This window comes from Oryzias latipes, chromosome 10 (genome assembly GCF_002234675.1).
Source record: "Oryzias latipes chromosome 10, ASM223467v1".
NCBI lineage: Eukaryota > Metazoa > Chordata > Actinopteri > Beloniformes > Adrianichthyidae > Oryzias > Oryzias latipes.
The window spans coordinates 22,915,700-22,925,542 of record NC_019868.2 but is presented as its reverse complement, the minus strand read 5'-3'; the positions used below and the strand labels follow the sequence as shown (position 1 = coordinate 22,925,542).

General features: G+C 39.6%; 1 long non-coding RNA gene across 1 annotated transcript; it reads right to left on the bottom strand.

Annotated features, from left to right (window-relative positions):
* Positions 1 to 1,633: 1,633 nt before the first annotated feature.
* Positions 1,634 to 3,432, bottom strand: LOC111947969. Its single transcript, XR_002873942.1, has 3 exons — positions 3,382 to 3,432; positions 1,787 to 1,897; positions 1,634 to 1,678 (listed from the first exon to the last, which is right to left on the bottom strand). It is a non-coding gene; the product is annotated as an uncharacterized LOC111947969 (long non-coding RNA).
* Between the last annotated feature and the right edge of the window lie 6,411 nt (positions 3,433 to 9,843).

Sequence of the window (9,843 nt, the reverse complement as noted above, 5' to 3'; positions counted from 1 at the left end):
TGTAACCATATACATATACACCTCTTGGCCAGGTCACCCTTGCAAAAAAGATCCTCATCTCTCTGGGTTTTATAGCTGGTTAAATACTACACAACAAAAGATGGTCATAGAACAACAAAGTGCAAACATTCACCCTTTATTGCAGAGTAAAATTCAGTGAAAACATGGACAGATTAAAACATCAAAATTTAAGCAAATGTGGGATCTCTACTGATTTGAATTTTATTTAAACTGGAACTAATTTTCATAACATCCTTACATACAATTAAGTCCCTTGAACAATACAGCAGTATTGATTTGAACTCTGTCTTGCTCCCCTCAGTCTTTCTTCTTCTGTATGTAATTATGTCGCCTAAATTAAGTTCTAAACAAACGGGACAGTAAAGATGTAGGTCCACTCCCAAACGGTCTGAATTAAACAATGGGTTGATGTCGTCTTGCAGTTCCAACATTTGTGGACCCAAAAGGGGACTGTCCCATATCGGGACATTGATCCCAGGATGAGGTTCAGCCATGGATCCACTCTCCTCCCATTCAATCTCTGGAACCAGAATACCCTGACAAAAACAAAAGATACTGTTTATGAACAGCACTGTTTTTTTTTAATGTTTTAGATTATGTAGGAACAGAGACCCACTAATAATGACTTATATTGTTTCTAGCAGGCAGACCTCATATCTCCATAACTGTTTTTAATTTGCAAATAAGTGACTCTTAACAAAGTAGTGAGATTAGTACAGCTGATGGCTCATAATGCCATGCATTGTGATGCATTTTGAACTTGCAGATGTGCTATTCTTCCTACTTGATTTAAAAAACCAAACAATTTAGGGAAATAGTTTGCACCACACAACAATAAGACTTTTCATTCATTTTTGATGAAAATTCCTTGTAGTCATTGTGATTTCATCATACTGTTCTTGATACTTTCCACTTTAGTCGAACTGCACACAAATCAGTTGTCCAGTACAGTGAGATTAAATAAAGCAGGGTTTTTCAACCAGTGTGTGTGCCGCGGCACACTAGTGTGCCGTGGGAGATGGTCAAGTGTGCCGTGGGGAATTGCCCTACTTCACTGATCTAAAAACATTTCCCATCTCCAGGAAATCAGCTCTTCATGCAAACAGGCACTGATAAAAACACTGAGTAGTTAGGAATATGAAAGATCTTAAAATGACTTTTTCTTTGTGTTTATTTAATTCTATAAAATACATTTTGATAAGGTTGACGGTACCGCGATTTAGCTGCAGCTATAACCGTGTAAGGAAAAGTCCCGCCCCTTTAACTGTCTCCGCCAATATAACAAAAATACCAGCTAAAGCTCGTCTTTAGCGGTGTAACTTTCCACAGAGTCCGGTGTCAGACCGTGGAACAAGTGAACAAAGGTTGAAAAACACTGAAATAAAGCACTTACCCGGGGATCAGAAACAGGGTTCTGGGTCAAGCCCAACTGCCACAGCTGATTTGGTGTCATGCTTTGCTCCGTCCTGATTGGATGGCTGTCCCACGCGTCACTAAAGACATCCAAACTGGCCTGAATGCGTGGTAGGAAAATATAGTGGCAGCAGAATACGTGATGTTACTGATATTGAGCAAGTCTTGGTCCTCAGGAGAGTGCAGGATGTTGTAATATAAACCAGTAACAGTCATGAAGACATCACACCAGAGGGGCTCAATCCTGTATTTGGAAAAAAGCAAAAAGAAATATTATATTGTCAGATTTATTTTTAATACATCATTCACTTTTATGTATATATTAAAGCGTCTAAAACTAGGTTCAACTCACCGTTGATTGTGTGTACACTTTTGCTGCAATGAAGCTGTTTGTGTCAGTTCTACGTATGTGAGCATCAACTCAGCTATGCCCACATTTTCTCCTCCGTGATCTCCTCTCACCCTGACAATAACATGAAAATCATGTCTCAAACACATAATTACAAATGCATCGCCAATACGGTACACATCAATTTAAAATGTAATGTTCTTATGTATAATGCCAATAAGTAGAATTTCTAGGTTAGATAAATTGCAGGAGTGGGTTACATGTATCACTGGGGAAAAAATTGAGGTGAGAGAGACTGTTAAGGGGGGGGGGGGGGGGGGTAAAATGTTATTCATGAGGGGAAAGAGTTTTAGAGTTGCCTTTGTTTTCAGAGGAGTCTAAAAAAAGTTATTTTATTTTTGTACAAATAACCAAGTGCTTATACTAGGGTTGTGCCGATGGACGATATCATCGTCCATCGTGATGGGTGACTGACATCCCGATGGAGAGACCACCATCGTGATGCCACGGCCCCGCCACGTTGCGCGTCGACACCATAAGCCGCGGTTACATGTACAAAATATCTTGATGGGATCAATGGTCAGATTAGAATCCAACCGTGTACATGGGCCCAGAAAAATGTTTTCAGAATATAAAAACGTTCACTAAGGTCACACTTTCCGTAGGAATAAATCATTCGCACATGCGCAGTAGGGTTTGAAAAACGGAAGGATATAAACTCCGCCGAGCGCCTTTTTTTTTTCAAACTTTATTGTATGTAACAATTCAATACAAAACATTGTTAAACAGCGCCGAGCGGCTATATACATTGACATGTCAGCTCGGTAAAATACGAGATGATCTTCTAAACGTGCTTTTAATAATGTTACGGTTATTATGAAACACCTGTTCGCTCATCATTTGAATTCTAATCCGTGTGGTCAGTGCTTTTTCTGAACGAAGCCAGGATTAGCAGTATGCTAACACGGGCTAACAACATTAGCTTTGGGTGGTGCTGCTTTCTGGCTGCACGTAAACATGTAAGAATAACATCAGCCTTTATTTAGTCGGGACACGACTGGAAACACAAATCCGCATGATTGTTTGAATGTTTTCTAAGGACTGAGCGACATTTCTGCTTTGAAGCTCAAACCGCTGTGTGTGCTGACGATCCGAGCTGTGCACAGACACACACTTTTAGACCCGGTTCTGAGTTCGGTTGCTTGTACCCCTAGAGCTGCGGGACGGATCGCAGTCTTAAATCTCCCACACATACCGCTCATGTACCCCCCCCCCTTCCCATCAAACACAAAGCGGACTACTTCTTTTCTATTTTGTTTGTTACTTTTTTTGTTAAAGTCACTTCCCTCAGTTTATACTGGATCATCGCGGATTAGTCATCTGTTGGGAAATTAAAACAAAAAAGCAAAAAAACGAATAGCAGTTATATAAGAACGAAAAATGTAAAAATACCCCCTTTCCCCCCCCGACGATGTCATCGTCCATCCCGATGGTTGACAGCAAACATCGTCAACGGCCAATTTAAGGGACATCGCCCAACCCTAGCTTATACTGCCTGATATGTGAATAAAAGATTTCTTTATGAATAACATGAATACCTCAGAGGTTATCCATACACGTTCACAGCGTCACTGAAGAAGGCCAAGTCTGCACAGTTGTTGTCTGCCATCTTCAGGTACAAGATCTATGGAATACAAGTACAAATACTTTCAACTGACAGATATTTACAGGGGCAAAAATGCTAAATTCCCAATTGATAGGTAAAACAGTAATACAATAGGATGATAAAATATGAAATAGAATAGAATAGAAAGGTATTTAGGATGTCACGCTTCAGCAATTCCTAAAGAATAAATAAAAACACGACAAACATGGATTAGATCATTTAGCTGTCTGAGATTAAATTACATAATTTTCAAATATTAGAAAGGGGAATTTTTTAAAACACTCTTGCTATGATAACTTGAGCTTGTAGTAAAGAACAGCTTTAAAAAAAAATCAGAGACAAGACACTGATCACAGGAAGCCTGTGTGTAATACTTACAGTAACTTCTACTCAAATCACTGTTGATAGCATATTTCTCCCATCCACCCTTTCTGTGACTACTTATCGACTACAAAACAGCCTAAAAACATAATGTTTGGGATTCTTGTCATTACGTCATTGGAAGTAAAGATACGGGGATTTTAGTGGCTGTCACTCTGACACAATCTCACAGGGCTTTTCAGCACAATACGGGTTCTAACGTTAGAAACTTAATGAGGCTTCTTTCATTCAACAGTGGATTCACGTCTGTTATATTTAAAAATTGCTCTTTTCATGAATGTCATATGAATTAACTTTGTTGCACATATCCACCCCGTCTTAAAGTCTGGGTTGTGAAAAGACTGTGTCTAACTTTAACCCGGATCGCCGCGTTTACATAAAGGCAGCACACGGAACAGCTAACTTACTAGCTAGTTAGCATAGCATCAGTGTTTAAACAAATCCCCGTCTCCAAATCAATACTTTTTATTAAACTTTCTGTGCTGCTGTAAATCCGGCATGTTTTCCCCTTAGTTCCTTATGAATCATGTTAAAAACCTACAGATTGGCTGTATATCTAGCTTGAACCGACGCGCTAGCTAAACTTCCCTCACACTCACAGGGCAGGCAGACACAATTTGAGTCGAAAGCCGGCTAGTTTCGAGGCCCCTGGTTGGTTGTAGTTACTCGTGTTGTGTGAAGAGCTGGTATGCCAAGTATAAAACTTGACAAAACCATCATAAGTCCTCCCCCGCTTTCATAAAAAAATATGACCGCACAGGCTAAGCTAAGCTAATTTGCGGTGGGGGTACTCTGCAAACGACTCGTCTGAAGTGTTCATAAAGCATTCACACATGTCACTTGGCTAAGGAGACCGCTTCAACTTAGTATTCAATAACATTACAGGACGTACAACGAGGGAATAATAATCAAATAAGTGCATTACTTACGGGCTGAGACTGAGCCCGTTCAGAAGACCTCTCCGCCATGTTTGCCGCCCGCGTCCTCCCAACTGCTGTGCTGAACAGCTCCCTCCCTCGTCACTTTGAAAGTGAGGAGTGTAAGGGGCCATTCGATTGGCTAAAAGCGAACCCGCCTGCTTTGCCGATGAGTTTGATTGACAGATTCACTAGCCAATGGTGAGATTAGTCGACCCGCTCCGTCAGATGAGTCTCAATATTCACCGTAGAAAAATCTCTCACACACACGGAGAGATTCACTAACGAGAACGGGATTTTGAATGCACATTCTGCAATTCGAATGATCTGTGAGTTCACATCACATGTGTACCTAAAAATCACGTTTGTGAAGCACCTACTGTGCATTTCTGATACATTTATTGTGAATTTCTAAAATGTTTTTGTGAAAAACAGTGTGCACATTTGTGAGAAACACTTATTGTGCATTTGTAAAACATTTAGTGTGCATTTGTGAAACACAATGTGTGTGTTTGTGAAACACAGGGTGTGTATTTCCGAATTTATTTTTCACGTTTGCATAAAATGACATTTGTGAATCGGAGCGTGTGTATTTGTAAAACCGGTTGTGTGCATTTCTGATTATTGAGACTGAAATAACTCCATAGTTTTGAATCACACCTAAGCATTTTTTACGATGTGTAACATATAAAAATATGTGACTGTGTGACCTAGTTAGTTCTAAAGAGCTAAAATAAAGTCTATTCTAAAAACCAACAAAAAAACTGAAAACCAGGTCTAGCAGTTGTTAAAACATTTACTCATTAGCCCTTTTGCAACCTAGCTTAGAAACACTTTCGCTATAAAAGTTACCCCATCACCTTTGTCTGGGTAATTTTTACCTGATCTAATACACCAAACAGAAAGTATTTGTCATAAAACATACCTTTCATTGTGCTTTCATGTTGAAAGTGTTTGCTTCAATCTGTCACCCGTAGAGAAGAAAGCTCATGAACAGTTTTTTATCCTATATGCTCATGGAGGGGTCTACAACTTTTGTAATTGTGCGAACCACCGTCATGCCTGCCCATATCAAATGTGAATAAGGCCTTCTATAAACTCTTTCAATTAGTTTGAAACACATTTCAGTGTAAAAAAATTCTGAACTTTTCGTTTTTTTGGTGTGTTTTTTTTTAGAAACCTCAAATCATATATTGAATCGTAACAAAATCGAATCTTGAGGGAATTGCATCTCTAGTGGACACCGATGGTATTTCTGTACTGAGTTTAATATCTGTGGGATTTTTTTTGTTGTATTGTCTACAATCAGGGCTTGAAATAATCTAATCAAATCAAATTAGATATTGTAGACTGAAAATGGGGTAAATATACCTTGAACCCTCACTGGTGGTCAGCGATAAATCTTTCTCTTTTCTGATTTAGATATTATCTTCAATCATTGTTTGTCCCTCCCTTACTCGTTTGAAAATTAAAATCAAGCTTGTTTGCATTTCAGAAGCATTGTAAGTGATGAAAGAAAACACTCATCGTAATAGTCTGAGGGATTTTTGACAGTGTACAGTCCATCAAATTTGGCAAACTCATTCAGCATTGAACCAAATTCACCTACACTTTCAATTGTAATCTATTCTCTCTCATTTCTTTTCTCTACCACCAACTCACAGCCTTGTTATGTCTCTCCTGTCGGTCCTGTAATGATAGATTGGTTGTCTTTGTGTAACAACAATGTAGGTAATGTCAGGTCAGCTTTGGTGGTACTCATGTTTGTGCATCACATTTATAGCTGAAAAAAAGTCTCTTTGCATTTAATGATTTGAAGCAATTTTACTGAATCTTAAAGTTACACAAGATCTAATGAACATAAACGTATTTTGAATAGTTCCTCTTCTTTCCTTGCATAAATCAGTATAAATGGAGAATACTTGTACAGAGCTTTTCTACCTTCCTTGAAGGCCCAAAGCGGGCACACACCCATTCACCCACTGATGGTGGCTCTGCTGCCAAACACTGGCGCCAATCTTCCACCAGATGTAAGGTGAGGTTCAGTGTGTTGCCCGAAGACACTTTAATATATTGGCGGACAAGGCGAGATTCAACCTCTCACATTTCTATGGTTCAGCCAGTATTTTCTTTTGAAAGGAAGTCATGGGACATCTTTGTTTTCTTTTTGCCTAATAAAGCAATTGTTTTTATATTTGTTATGATGGTAACAGTAACCTAAATACAAATTAGTGTCTTATTTTTCTGAAGGGTGAAGTGAGATTTTGTGACTTCTACTGGGTTTTAGTTAGTAAGAAATCAACCAGAATTTTTTACCGTTGAAGCTTACAGACCCCTGACCTTGGGAAAGGGCCTTGTTCTAGAGCAAAAGTACAAATTGGGACATGGCCATTGTTTGCCTAGCAGTATGTTGTTTGCAAGCGGTATTACTTTTTGTTTAATTTATCAACGACACTAAATCGTCACTTAATGCTTTGTTTGCACATCCATTATCCACAAAAAGACTGCAGGAAACATTGCTTGAGTCACTAATCTCTCTGCTGTGGGCCGTATGGTGACAAAGTGCTTAGCACTCTTGGTTTGAAATTTCAAATGCTGGCTTGGTTCTTTCTGTGTGGAGTTTGCATGCTCTCCTCATGCATGAGGGTTTTTTTTCAACTTCCTCCCACAGTCCAAAAACATGATTCATACAGTTCAGACCAAAAGTTTGGACACACCTTCTCATGCAAAGAGTTTTCTTTATTTTCATGACAATGACAATTGTAGATTCACACTGAAGGCATCAACACTATGAATTAACACATGTGGAATTATATTCATAACAAAAAAGTGTGAAACAACTGAAAATGTCATATTCTAGGTTCTCCACAGTAGCCACATTTTGCTTTTATTACTGCTTTGCACACTCTTGGCATTCTCTTGATGAGCTTCAAGATGTAGTCACCTGAAATGGTCTTCCAACAGTCTTGAAGGAGTTCCCAGAGATGCTTAGCACTTGTTGGCCCTTTCGCCTTCACTCTGTGGTCCAGCTCACCCCAAACCATCTCGATTGGGTTCAGGTCTGGTGACTGTGGAGGCCAGGTCATCTGGCGCAGCACCCCATCACTCTCCTTCTTGATCAAATAGCTCTTACACAGCCTGTAGGTGTGTTTGGGGTCATTGTTCTGTTGAAAAATAAAGGTGGGTGCAACTAAACGCAAACCGGATGGAATAGCATGGCGCTGCAAGATGCTGTGGTAGCCATGCTGGTTCGGTATGCCTTCAGTTTGGAATAAATCCCCAACAGTGTCACCAGCAAAGCACCCCCTCACCATCACACCTCCTCCTCCTCCATGCTTCACAGTGGGAACCAGGCATGTAGAGTCCATCTGTTCACCTTTTCTGTGTCGCACAAAGACACAGTGGTTGGAACTAAGAATCTCCAATTTGGTCTGATCAGACCAAAGCACAGATTTCCACTGGTCTAATATCCATTCCTTGTGTTCTTTAGCCCAAGCAAGTCTCTTCTGCTTGTTGCCTTTCTTTAGCAGTGGTTTCCTAGCAGATATTCTACCATGAAGGCCTGATTCACACAGTCTCCTTTGAACAGTTGTTGTAGAGATGTGTCTGCTGCTAGAACTGTGTGCCATTGACCTGCTCTCTTATCTGAACTGCTGTTAACCTGCCATTTCTGAGGCTGGTGACTCAGATGAACTTATCCTCCACAGCAGAGGTGACTCTTGGTCTTCCTTTCCTGGGGCGGTCCGTATGTGAGCAAGTTTCTTTGTAGCGCTTGATGGTTTTTGTGACTGCACTTGGGGACACTTTCTAAGTTTTCCCAATTTTTCGGGCTGACTGACCTTCATTTCTTAAAGTAATGATGGCCACTCGTTTTTCTGTACTTAGCTGCTTTTTTCTTGCCATAATACAATTCTAACAGTCTATTCAGTGGGACTATCAGCTGTGTATCCACCTGACTTCTGCACAAGACGACTGATGGTCCCAACTTCATTTATAAGGCAAGAAATCACACTTATTAAACCTGACAGGGCACACCTGTGAAGTGAAAAACATTTCAGGTGACCACCTCTTGACGCTCATCAAGAGAATGCCAAGAGTCTGCAAAGCAGTAATCAAAGCAAAAGGTGGCTACTATGAAGAACCTACCATATTACATATTTTCAGTTGTTTCACACTTTTTGTTATGTATATAATTCCACATGTGTTAATTCACAGTTTTGATGCCTTCAGTGTGTTATTTAAATGAGAGGGCGTGTCCAAACTTTTGGTCTGTACTGTAGGTCCATTGGTATCTCTGTTGGTGTGAGTGTGTGTAGCCCTGCGACTGACTGGCGACTTGTCCAGGGTGTACCTTGGCTTTGCCCAACAAAAGCTGGAATAGGCTCCAGCAATCTCATGACCCCAAAAGGCATTGATCAGGTTCAGAAAATGGATGGATGAATGTATCTCTCTCTATTTATTGGTTGAATGCTGTAAAGCATTCAACCCTTTGTTTTCCTGTTTCTCTTTATTTATTGGTTGAATGCTGTAAAGCATTCAACCCTTTGTTTTCCTGTTTCTCTTTATTTATTATTATTATAGTATCTTCCGCCGTTTTTTGGCGTTTAACTACTTCTACAATTTTTAACCTATTTTAACCATTCTACTATTAAAATGTTCATCTCTTTCATCTTATTTCTGCTATGACTTTTGGTTTTTCAAATCCTTTTACTTTTTAAGATATTCCAGGTTTTCCGGGAATTTTTGCTCCATTGAAATACATGGAGAATTTTTCGTTCAGAAGTTCACAGTTAAACTCCTTCTACAATTTTTCACCTATTTTAACCGTTCGACTATGAAAATGTTCAGCTCTTTCATCTTATTCTAGCTATGACATTTTGGTCCTTCAAATCTTTGAACTTTTCCAGATATTCCCGGATATTCCCAGATTTTCCAATGTTTTTGCTCCATTGGCCACACCCTTGCTTCTTTAAACAATTGTAACTTTAACATTCTTTTGGCTAGAGACACCGTTCAAATATTGAAATGTTCACAAGGTTTTGGACTTCAACATAAGGTTCAAAATTATTATGGGATGGCAACACCACCTACAGTTT